General features: G+C 42.1%; 1 non-coding gene across 1 annotated transcript; it reads right to left on the bottom strand.

The window, feature by feature from the left end:
* Positions 1 to 10034: 10034 nt before the first annotated feature.
* On the bottom strand, positions 10035 to 10107 carry TRNAC-ACA (transfer RNA cysteine (anticodon ACA)). Its single transcript has one exon. It is a non-coding gene; the product is annotated as a tRNA-Cys (tRNA).
* Positions 10108 to 13245: the final 3138 nt, after the last annotated feature.

Genomic DNA, 13245 nt, shown 5'->3' with positions numbered 1-13245 from the left:
TTAGAATGGCACAAAGCCTTTTGTGATCTAGCCCTGGCTTCTCTCTCTAGCCTCAGTTTTCCCACATTTCTTGAAATTGTGCTTAACTACTTATAGATCTCTCAAGGAGCTATGACTTACAGCACATGGCATTTACTGATGTTACTTCCTTATCCCTCATTCTTATTTTATTTTGTTTTTTTAAAAATTTTTGGCCGTACCACGTGGCATGTGGGATCTTAGTTCACCAACCAGGGATCGAACCCATCAATGTCCCCCATTTGAAGCTGAGCCTGGCTCAGTGGGTAAAGAATCTATGGGCAATGCAGGAGACACAGGACACATGGGTCTGATCCCCAGGTCAGAAAGATCCTCTGGAGCAGAAAGTGGCAATCCACTCCAGTATTCTTGCCTGAAAAATCCCATGGATGGAGGAGCCTGGCAGGCTACAGTCCATGTGGTCCCAAAGAGTCAGACACGACTGAGCAACTAAGTACACACGCGTGTTCTAACCACTGGACCATCAGGGAAGTTCCAGAATATCTCCCATTCTTTTTTGTCTGTCTCAGACTGCAAAGATGTTACTGACTCTAGGAAAGCTTCCTTCCAGGTGCTGGGTTAGATGCCCCTACTATGTGCCACCCTCATACCATCTGCTTCACATGTCACAGCACTTACCATGTGCCATTGTAATTGCCTGCTTACCTGTAATTTCCTCTATTAAACTCTGAGCTCGTTAATGGGACATTCGTGTTAGAGCCTCAGTTTTTAGCGTACGCCCTAGTTGTTGTTGTTTAGTCACTAAGTTGTATCTGACTCTTTTGAGACCCCATGGACTGTAGCCTGCCAGGCTCTTCTGTCCATGGGATTTCCCAGGAAAGAATACTGGAGTGGGTTGCCATTTTCTTCTCCAGGGGATCTTCCTGACTCAGGGAGATCCTGACTTCCATGTCTATTGCATTGGCAGGTGGGTTCTTTACCACTTACCCACCAGGGAAACCTATATCCCCTACTACACTGAAGTGAAGTAGTGAAATGAAAGTCGCTCAGTTGCGTCTGACTCTTTGCGACCCCACGGACCATACTAGAATTCTCCGGGCCAGAATACTGGAATGGATAGCCGTTCCCTTCTCCAGGGGATCTTCCCAACCCAGGGATTGAACCCAGGTCTCCCACATTGCAGGCAGATTCTTTACCAGCTGAACCACTAGGGAAGCCCAACTACTGCTGCTACTGCTGCTGCTGCTGCTGCTAAGTCGCTTCAGTTGTGTCCGACTCTGTGCGACCCCATAGATGGCAGCCCATCAGGCTCTGCCGTCCCTGGGATTCTCCAGGCAAGAATACTGGAGTGGATTGCCATTTCCTTCTCCAGTGCATGAAAGGGAAAAGTGAAAGTGAAGTCGCTCAGTCGTGTCCGACTCTTAGCGACCCCATGGACTGTAGCCTACCAGGCTCCTCCATCCATGGGATTTTCCAGGCAAGAGTACTGGAGTGGGGTGCCTGAAGGAAGTCCAAATTTTACTGAAAGTATGTAAGTAGAGAGACTCAGGGGATGGCCTGTTTCAAGAGACATCAAACAGGAATCAGAGCAAAGCAGCAGGAAAAACCAAGAGCTTCTAAAGTTCCATGAGCACTGGAATGTACAAGACAGGTCCAAGGAGTTATCAAACAATGCAAACTGGCAAGAATCAGGAAAGGCACAGAAATAAGGCAACAGTAAGCTCAGGGGTCAGACATGGGAGAAGACTGCAGCAAGAAAGTTAGGTCCTGGGGCAAAATCCTGCCTAGTTAGGAAATCTCTTTTTTCAATAGGAGCCAGTTCAAGGAAATGGCCAACCAAAGACCCATAGTTTCATTAGGTGGGAAGGTATACCTCATAAGAGAGACATGTTAAAATTGTGAGTGAAACTGGAAAAAAAAAAAAGTGAAAGTGTTAGTCACTTTGTTGTGTCTGACTCTTTGCGACCGCATGGAATTCTCCAGGCAAGAATTCTGGAGTGGGTTGCCATTCCCTTCTCCAGGGCATCTTCCTGACCCAGGGATCAAACCTGGGTCTCCTGCATTGCAGGCGGATTCTTTACCATCTGAGCTAACAGGGAAGCCCTAAAGCCCTAAAATTGTGAGTAGGTCGTAACAAAGCAATTTGTAATCCTAATCTGCTTCCTGCAAAGCAACAAATCCAAAGGAGCAGCTAGGCTTAGAGGAAGTGAATCCTTTTCTGAAAATTGAAGAGAAGTGGAAGGTGAGCCCCTGTACTTCATAGATGAATTAATCATGAACATGTCTGCAGTTGTAGGTGAACTTTGGAGGACCCCTTGGTTTATCCAATGATTGATGAAAGGGTACAGTCTTCACCTACCTCCTCTTCTGAGAACCTGAGCCACCACTCCTCAGCAATAGTATAGAAGCATGCCAAGTCTCAAGGGGTCAACAATTTTATAGATTCAGGATCATCATAAAAATATAAAGCAAAATAAATAAGGTCATCCACATGAAAGATGAGCTGCTTTATATTGTGGACACATTTTGGCCCCATTCTGTAACTCCACCATTTCCTATACCTGGCCTGTTTTGAGTGATGTACTGGGGAGAAGACCTGTGTCAGATATATTCAGCTGCCTGTCAGGAGTAATTAAAACCAGTTGTGTTATTGCTTTCCTTAATTCTAGCTGATTCTTTGATGCTTTGGTGTCTATGCCGGAAAAATACCTCTTATAATCATTAGAGGCCAGTGTTTTCACAGAGGTCACTGAAAGCTAATTAAGCAAATATGTGAAAACTAGTTTAAAATTATCTCAATTAGTAGAGTGTGTGTATACATGCATCTGGAGTGGGGTTAAGGAGAGACTTTTAAAATAATAACTGACTTGTAGAGTTAGTGATTTGGTGTCAGAGAACTATGCATATATAGCACCTTTGTACTTTCATTAAGTGGGCATGATTTGTCCTTTTGCTAGGTGACAGGCTGTATTACTTACTGCAAATAAACATGTAGGAGATGTCCAAGAAGAATGTGACTCTGTAATGGGCAAGAGAGATACATAAATAATAATAAATTAGGATAAAAAGACTAAAATAATAGTATGTTCAAAGAATTAAATAATATGGAGAATAGAGTGACTCACTACATCTCTGGGATTGGAAGGAGTTCACACAGATTCCATTCATTCAGCACATATTTTCTGAATGTCTACTATGCACCACACACTGCTCTAGGGTCTCAGGATACACAGGGAGTAAAAGCCAAAAATTGCTGGCCTTGTGGAGCATGTATTCTAGGAGAGATAGTATTACAATAAATCATTTCAGTTCAGTTCAGTCGCTCAGTTGTGTCCGACTCTCTGCGACCCCATGAATTGCAGCACGTCAGGCCTCTCTGTCCATCACCAACTCCCGGAGTCTACCCAAACCCATGTTCATCGAGTTGGTGATGCCATCCAACCATCTCATCCTCTGTTGTCCCCTTCTCCTCCCGCCCCCAATCCTACCCAGCATTAGGGTCTTTTCCAATGAGTCAACCCTTCACATGAGGTGGCCAAAGTATTGCAGCTTCAGCTTCAACATCAGACCTTCCAATGAACACCCAGGATTGATCTCTTTTAGGATGGATTGATTGGATCTCCTTGCAGTCCAAGAAACTCTCAAGAGTCTTCTCCAACACCACAGTTCAAAAGCATCAATTCTGCGGTGCTCAGCTTTCTTCACCATCCAACTCTCACATCCATACATGACCACTGGAAAAACCATAGTCTTGACTAGACGTACTTTTGTTGGCAAAGTAATGTCTCTGCTTTTAAACATGCTATCTAGGTTGGCCATAACCTTCCTTCCAAGGAGTAAGCGTCTTTTAATTTCATGGCTGCAGTCACCATCAGCAGTGATTCTGGAGCCCAAAAAAGTAAAGTCTGACACTGTTTCCACTGTTTCCCCATCTATTTCCCATGGAGTGATGGGACCAGATGCCATGATCTTAGTTTTCTGAACGTTGAGCTTTAAGCCAACTTTTTCACACTCCTCCTTCACCTTCATCAAGAGGCTCTTTAGTTCTTCTTCGCTTTCTGCCATAAGGGTGGTGTCATCCGCATATCTGAGGTTATTGATATTTCTCCCGGCAATCTTGATTCCAGCTTGTGTTTCTTCCAGCCCAGCGTTTCTCATGATGTACTCTGCATAGAAGTTAAATAAGCAGGGTGACAATATACAGCCTTGACGTACTCCTTTTCCTATTTGGAAAAAGTCTGTTGTTCCATGTCCAGTTCTAACTGTTGCTTCCTGACCTGCATACAGGTTTCTCAAGAGACAGGTCAGATGGTCTGGTATTTCCATCACTTTCAGAATTTTCCACAGTTTATTGTGATCCACACAGTCAAAGGCTTTGGCATAGTCAACACAGCAGAAATAGATGTTTTTCTGGAACTCTCTTGCTTTTTCGATGATCCAGCGGATATTGGCAATTTGATCTCTGGTTCCTCTGCCTTTTCTAAAACCAGCTTGAACATCTGGAAGTTCACGGTTCACGTATTGCTGAAGCCTGGCTTGGAGAATTTTGAGCATTACTTTACTAGCATGTGAGATGAGTGCAATTGTGCGGTAGTTGGAGCATTCTTTGGCATTGCCTTTCTTTGGGATTGGAACGAAGACTGACCTCTTCCAGTCCTGTGGCCACTGCTGAGTTTTCCAAATTTGCTGGCATATCGAGTGCAGCACTTTCACAGCATCACCTTTGAGGATTTGAAATAGCTCAACTGGAATTCCATCACTTCCACTAGCTTTGTTCATAGTGATGCTTTCTAAGGCCCACTTGACTTCACATTCCAAGATGTCTGGCTCTAGGTGAGTGATCACACCATCGTGATTATCTGGGTCGTGAAGATCTTTTTTGTACAGTTCTTCTGTGTATTCTTGCCACCTCTTCTTAATATCTTCTGCTTCTGTTAGGTCCATACCATTTCTGTCCTTTATCGAGCCTATCTTTGCGTGAAATGTTCCCTTGGTATCTCTAATTTTCTTGAAGAGGTCTCTAGTCTTTCCCAATCTGTTGTTTTCCTCTATTTGTTTGCACTGATCGCTGAGGAAGGCTTTCTTATCTCTCCTTGCTATTCTTTGGAACTCTGCATTCAGATGAGAATATCTTTCCTTTTCTCCTTTGCTTTTCACTTCTCTTCTCTTCCCAGCTATCTGTAAGGCCTCCTCAGACAGCCATTTTGCTTTTTTGCATTTCTTTTCCATGGGGATTTTCTTGATCCCTGTCTCCTGTACAATGTCACGAACCTCTGTCCATAGTTCATCAGGCATTCTGTCTATCAGGTCTAGTCCCTTAAATCTATTTGTCACTTCCACTGTATACTCATAAGGGATTTGATCTAGGTCATACCTGAATGGTCTAGTGGTTTTCCCTACTTTCTTCAATTTAAGTCTGAATTTGGCAATAAGCAGTTCATGATCTGAGCCACAGTCTGCTCCCGGTCTTGTTTTTGCTGACTGTATAGAGCTTCTCCATCTTTGGCTGCAAAGAATATAATCAATCTGATTTCGGTGTTGACCATCTGGTGATGTCCACTTGTAGAGTCTTCTCTTGTGTTGTTGGAATAGGGTGTTTGCTATTACCAGTGCGTTCTCGTGGCAAAACTCTATTAGCCTTTGCCCTGCTTCATTCTGTACTCCAAGGCCAAACCTGCCTGTTACGCCAGGTGTTTCTTGACTTCCTACTTTTGCATTCCGGTCCCCTATAATGAAAAGGACATCTTTTTTGGGTGTTAGTTCTAGAAGGTCTTGTAGGTCTTCAAAGAATCGTTCAACTTCAGCTTCTTTGGCGTTACTGGTCGGGGCACAGACTTGGATTACCGTGATATTGAATGGTTTGCCTTGGAAGTGAACAGAGATCATTCTGTCATTTTTGAGATTGCATCCAAGTACTGCATTTTGGACTCTTTTGTTGACCATGATGGCTACTCCATTTCTTCTAAGGGATTCTTGCCCACAGTAGTAGATATAATGGTCATCTGAGTTAAATTCACCCATTCCAGTCCATCTTAGTTCGCTGATTCCTAGAATGTCAATGTTCACTCTTGCCATCTCCTGTTTGATCACTTCCAGTTTGCCTTGATTCATGGACCTAACATTCCAGGTTCCTATGCAATATTGCTCTTTACAGCATCGGACATTGCGTCTATCACCAGTCACATCCACGGTTGGGTATCGTTTTTGCTTTGGCTCCACCCCATCATTCTTTCTGGAGTTATTTCTCCACTGATCTCCATTAGCATATTGGGCACCTACTGACCTGGGGAGTTCATCTTTCAGTGTCCTATCCTTTTGCCTTTTCATACTGTTCATGGGGTTCTCAAGGCAAGAATACTGAAGTGGTTTGCCATGCCCTTCTCCAGTGGACCACAATCTGTCAGACCTCTCCACCATTACAATAAATAGAAATTAGTAAATTATTTTTTAATGTTAGAAAGTGGCAAATTTTGGAAAAAGAAGAGGGAAAAATAGAGGAAAGTAAGGGGATTGAGAGTCATGGAGGAAGATTGTAATTTCAAATAGTGGCCAGGATTGCTTTTGCTGAAGAAGTGACATTTGAGCACCAAATTAAGAGGGTGAAGGCATTGGCCATCTGGATATCTGGGGGAAGAATGGTCAGCCAGTGCAAAAGCTCCAAGTCTTGAGTGTGCCTGGGCTATCTGAGAAACAATAAGGAGGTTAGTGCAGCTGCAGCCAAGTGGATGAGGGAGAGAATATAGTAAGAGAGGAGCTTTAGGGATATGCCTGGGGCCAGATCACATAGGGTCTGGTAGGTTATGGAAAGGACTTTTGTACTGCCCAAGAAGGGAGGACATTGCAGAGTTTTGAGCAGAGAAGGGACATGATATGACCTGTGCTTTTAATTCCTCTGGCTGCTGTGTTGAGAAAAGGTAACAGTGGGGTGAGGATGGAAGAAGGAGACCAGATAGACGAAGATGTGGTAAGTTATAGCTAAAGGTCCAAATTCTACTTGTTGCTTTTTTGTAAATAAACGTATATCAGAGTACAGCTACACCTAATTGCACTATAGTTGCCACAATGACAACATGGCCTGCTGAGCAGAAAAATTCACTAAATGGCCCTTACACACACACACACACACACACACACACACACACACACACACACACACACACACACCAAACAAAAAACCTATTCTAATCCCTAAATTATCATATTGCAGAAATTCAGGAGAAAAGTAATGGTGGCTCAGATCAGGATGGCAGTACTGATGATGCTGAGAAGTGTTTGATTCCGGGTATGTTTGAAATTACAGCCAACTCTATTTGCTAAATGATTGTGTGTGGGAATGTAATAGAGAGAAGTCAAAGATGAGTGTAAATTTTTTTGGCCTGAACCAGAACATAGTTTCTATCATTTGAGATAAGGAAAGTTGATAGAGAAACAGTTTTCATGGAGAGATCAGGAATTAGAACAGTTTAAGCTCAACATTTGTGTGTTTTTAGATGACAATGACACCCAGTGAAGATATTGAGAAGCCCATTGAATATGCAGGTCTGAAGTTCAGGAGAGAAGTCTGGGGAGAAGTGGAAAATTAGCATAGAGATGGTATTCAGAGCTGTGATCCTGGATGAGAGTATAAAAGAATGAGTGAAAATAGAGAAAATGACAAAGGAGCAGTTAAACATTAAGAGAGTGGGAAGAAGAGGAAAAATTGCAAAAGAGACTTAAGTGTGAACAATATTGTAAAGCTAGAGTGGAGCATTCTGGAAGCCAAGCAAAGGAAGTATATCAAGGAAGACAAAGGAATTGGCTATCAACTCTTTCTAGTAATTCAAGTAAGAGGAGAACTGAAAATTGACCATGCAGTTTTGATAAGTAAGTAGGAACAAAAGCTGTGTTGGAGCATTTATAAATGAACATGGGAGGAAAAGAATTGTAGAGAATGAACATAAACAACTCGTTCAAGGAGTTTTGCTAGAAAGGGAAACACTCGCTAACAAATAAGGCAACATCAAGCAAGGGAAGTAGGGCTAAGAGGAGGGTATTTTGTTTTTGTTTTTAAGGTGAGATAAATAGTTTGATTGAGTTTGTAGATTGATGGGAAAAATTTGGTAGAGAGGGAGACATTTGTGATTGAGGAGAGGAAATGGGAGAATTGCTAGAGCAACGTTATTGAGTAAGTAAGACAAGATGGGATCTAGTTTTCAAGTGAAGGAATTGACTTTAAATGGGAGAAAAATAGTACTATATGATCATCAAGCAGCATACGGGTTCACTTGAGTTTCATAATCAAGAGCATTTGTCTTCAGTGCATTTTTTTTGCATGAATGAAAGCACAAATTAGGTAAAAAGATGAATTTAACCAGGGTTGTGGTTTTGTCAAGTGAATACAACAAGGAATTGAGGGTATGTACAAAGAAGTGAGTATATTGATTGATTATGGAATTTAAGATGAGTAAGTAGGGGAGAAAGAGAGACTATTAAGAAGGTTAGAGACAGTGAAAAAATAGAAATATCAATGGATTGGAGATACCGGTGAAATTGGAATTGGGGCAATAAAAGGATGAATGGAGGTTACGGTCAGAGAATGAATTAAATTAAGATCATGGAGGGATTATTGGTAATGAGAAGGTCTAGGGTTATTAAATATATGAATGAAAGGCCTGTAAGGTGTGGAGGACTGGATCCCTTGAAGAGAGGAGTTTAAGAAACTGAGAGGCTGAAGTGCTGAATTAAGTCATCTACAGTGTATATTGCAATCATCAGAGAATTAAGACATTAGCAGTACTAGAGAGAGGGAAAGTGAACCAAGAACATAAATCTGTGAAAAATAAAGGGATATTTTCTAGGAGTTCATTAGTGACATCAACAATGACAGATAATGAGTAATATAATTTATTTATATGAGACTCTATCCTGAGAGTGTCTGGGGAGGAAAGAGAATGAGAATGATTTGCAAATAGCAATGAGGAGCATGGATGGAACCAAATTCACGTAAGATTTAAATTTTTAGCCGAGACTTCAAGGGTAAGTTGTTATTCTTACGGCCTCGCTGACAAGAGAATATTACAGGCATAGTGAAGTGGTTGGGCATTTAATAACATGTACAAAGAAATGGTAATTATATAAATCTGGCTTGGGTATCAGGTTGGGGCATGGTGCTGCATATGTAAAGATGCTGTGATATCGTAAGGCATGATGGAAGAAAATGAACTTGCTGAAATTTGTGGATTGCTTAAATTTGCAAATTGTGATGTCTTGTAGTAATACACTCAGATTTTCCTACAAGTAAACAGTTGTAGGACTATCTAAAGTTTTTATTCAGGGCACTGACCTCACCAGATTTGCTTCGTAAAGGTAAATCTTGCTACAATGTGAAAGTTATCGGAGGCAAAGAAGACAACCAGAAAGCTTCAGCAGTAATTAAAACTAGGACCTGAACTTAAGTAATGCCCATAAATAAGAACAGAGGAAACCCTCAGAAGGCAAAAACAAATAAGAGTTGTTGATTTTGATGCGGTTAATGAGAGAGAAGGGCTTCCCTGGTAGCTCAGTGGTAAATAATCTGCCTGCCAATGCAGGAGATGTGGCTTTGATCCCTGGGTCAGGAAGATTCCCTGGAGAAAGAAATGGAAACCTACTCCAGTTTTCTTGCCTGGGGATTCCCATGGACAGAGGAGCCTGATGGGCTACAGTCCATGGGGTCGCAAAAAAGTCAGACACAGCTTGGCAAATAAACAACAACATCAAAGAGAGAAAGAAAGGAGTCAAGAAAGACTAAGATTTTTAACTATTGTCACTATATAGAATATGTTACTTTTAACCAGTTTAGGAAATAAAGGAGAACAACTAAGATACCATGATAGATTACACATCTTTAAATAAGCAGTCACACGGTGAAGTCTTAATGAGTAAGCACTATTGTGTAGTTATTGTGTGAGTGAAGTTGCTCAGTCGTGTCCGACTCTTTGCGACCCCATGGACTGTAGCCTACCACGTTCCTCTGTCCATGGAATTCTCCAGGCAAGAGTACTGGAGTGGGTTGCCATTTCCTTCTCCAGAGGATCTTCCCCACCCAGGGATTGAACCTGGGTTCTCCTGCATTGTAGGCAGATGCTTTACCATCTGAGCCACCAGGGAAGTCCTAAAGTTATTGTGTAGCTAAGTATTTATTTCTTTCATGGAACTCAACATTCTTTAAAGTATCTTCAAGACTGGTGAGGATCCTGAGGGACCGATCATATTCTTTCCTCTAAATGGCTTATCTAATTTAGGAATAGACTCAGGAACCAAATATTACTTTACTGTGTATAAAGCAAGAGAATGTATCATGCATCTGCAGCCCACATAAGCCCTCCTCACAAGCCCTGTCTCCCCTCCACAAGTCTAGATCTTGGGACTTGATTGTCCTCATCTGCCCATTGCACTTCACCTCAGCAGGAAAGAATCAGATCTGAAGAGTTGATATTTGCCAAAACATTTACAAGGAGATTTACAATCTGCCTTGACCCAGGGAGGACACAGGACTGATGGGAAAGGATTGTCAGGCCTCTACACTTTCTTTCCACAGTGAAACTAGAGCAAGAAAGAGAAGCTAATGCCTACACTGAGTTCAGTACTTCTCCCAATCTCAATAGAGAAGTTACTGCTCTTTCTGTGTCAAAGCATGAGTTAGAAGTGGATCAGGGACAGAAATGCTCCCTTCCTCCCCTACAGATCTCTCCTGAAAATGGAATGGAAATTTGTGCCTTCCTATTCCCTCGTGGCTCAACTGGTAAAGAATTCACCTGCAATGCAGCAATGCAGGAGAGCTGGATTCAATCCCTAGGTAAGGAAGATCCCCTGGAGTATGAAATGGCAACCCACTCCAGTATTCTTGCCTGGAAAATTCCATGGACAGAGAAGCCTGGCTGGCCAGAGCCCATAAAGTCGCGAAGACTGAGCATACATGTACATGCATGTTTTTTTCCATGGAAATCGAGGGATGGAGTAATAAGCATTCCCAACATGGAAATATAAATGCAGGTTAAGTAGCTTAGTCATCTGTGATTTCTAACTAAATAGGAGAATGTGTCCCTCCCTCTCCGTATACCAAATGCAGGGTCAGGGCACTGAGAGAAATGGAAGATAGAAGACTCAAGAAATATACTAGGTCACTTTCTAGCTGGGTTACAATGGAGAAGGTTTAGTATATGGATGCAAGGGTGCCTTGTAAAACTCAAGGCAGAGTACAACTGGGCCTCAGGATGGGACCAGAGGTAAGAAAGCCACTGGGAACCAGGAAATAGACCCTCTCCATCTTTAGCCGCTGCTTCTCTAGGCACATACACTGAAACTGAGCAGGGTCCTATGATGTTTATGGGCACAAAAATGCTCCTGTGTCTTCCATTTCTTGATAACAGGAAACAAGCTTCAGTCCGCCTCCTTGACCTTCACTGAATTCCAGTGAGCAAATTCAAACAGTTGCTAATTAGGGAAAGGAGGGGATGCAGAGTCAAAGGAGGAACAGTCAAAAGAAACAATAGTGCAGCCTTGGGGCAGTGTCCTGGTTCCCCCTCAAGGGATATACTTAACAATATCTTTGAGCTCTTTTACAGATACTGAAACCCCCACCAGGTGGGCGAAGTTATATTGCCCAAAAGAACTAGACCCCAGACCAGTTGAAACCAGGTTGATGATGCTGACTCCCACTTACTTCACCACCAGTCAGTCAGAAGAATGCCCATGAGCTGATCATGCCCTCTTTGAACCATTGCTATAAAAATCCTTGCTTCCCCCTCCAGGTTGGGACATACAGGTTTGAGGGCATTATCCTGCTGTGTCCCCCTTTGCCTGCCAAAGCAGTAAAGCTATTCTTTTCTACTTCACTCAAAACTTCTCTCTGAGATTTAATTCAGTGTCAAGTTACAGAGGCTGGATTCACCTTCGATGCTTCATTTTTCTCTTTCCCTGTGGGTGGCATTCTCTGCTTCCTCCTTGCGTAACAGAAAACATGGGCAACCATTGCTTCTTGGTTTGTGTGTTCTGGATTTAGCCACAGGGAGAGGCTAACTCTTTCTCAGTAGCCTTTGATCTTGTTCTCAATTCTCACTTCACTGGAAAGAATCCCCAGTGACCTGACATAGATCAGAATCTCACTTCTTGTCCCATCAGCTGTGCAATATGACTGTGGGTATCCAATCCTCTCCACCCCGACCTGTGCGCTGTAGTTGTGGAACACAGTTAAAAGAGGGGCAGAGGTGGGAAGATATTCCAAATTGTCTTCAGTGTCTGAGCGTCCTCAGCAACTGAGATCAGGAAATAATAAGAAAATTTTAAATCTTGTAACATCTTCATGCTATGCACTAGAGATGAAATGAAGCAGTCTCTTGATAGGGACTCTTAAAATGAGAATCTTGGGAAGGCAGCCAACACCTGCATTTGGGACTTTCGCCAGAGGAAGAAGGCTGCAATTTTTCTGCACTACTGGATTAAATATGTATACAGAAAGGATTTGGGTTATTGTAAGATAAAAAGGATGTCATGGAAGAATGTCTGATTCTCATCCCCTTTAGGAATATTTGTCAAGAAGGAAAAAGGAATGCAGCAGACAGGCCCTCTGTGTCTGCCAGATGTTCTCTGACAATATATATTGTTAAAAACTGAATTTAAATTATGAGAGCCAGCCCACCAAACAATGAAATATCCAGTGGCCTGTTGATTCCCACTCATCAGGCCTCTCTGGGTGTTGCACTGGGTCAAGCTACCATTTCTTGATGTGAAATTTTAGTCTGTCTCCGGAATATTAGCCCTTTGGCCCTTTCCCTGGCTCAGAAGGTATAGGAGAAGTACTTTTCTTTTGTCGCTTCCTCACTTCCACTCTTTGAAATTTCCTTTGAAGTGGAAAATAATAATAGTAGTAAACACTCAGTGAATGGTAAGTTCTTTATTTCTGTGATTTCATGTAATTCTTTCAATAGTCCTGTGAGATAGGAAACTGAGTCTTTTTTAATTTATTTAAAAACTAAGCAAACATTAAAGAAATGCATATCAAAACTACTACAATGAGTTATTACCTCACATGGGTCAGAATGGCCATCATTAAAAAGTCTCCAAATGATAAATGCTGGCGAGAGAAATTCTTACTGTTGGTGAGAATGAAAATTGGTGCAACCGCAGTATGAAAATTTTTTAAGAAACTAAAAATAGAGCTACCATATGATCCAGCCACCCTATTCCTCTGCATATCTAAAAAAGATGAAAGCTCTAATTCAAAAAGTTACATACGCTCAGTGTTCA

This window comes from Giraffa tippelskirchi, chromosome 5 (genome assembly GCF_054371585.1).
Source record: "Giraffa tippelskirchi isolate mGirTip1 chromosome 5, T2T-mGirTip1v1.2.pri, whole genome shotgun sequence".
NCBI classification, from domain to species: Eukaryota; Metazoa; Chordata; class Mammalia; order Artiodactyla; family Giraffidae; genus Giraffa; species Giraffa tippelskirchi.
This window is presented reverse-complemented; position numbering and strand designations above follow the sequence as displayed.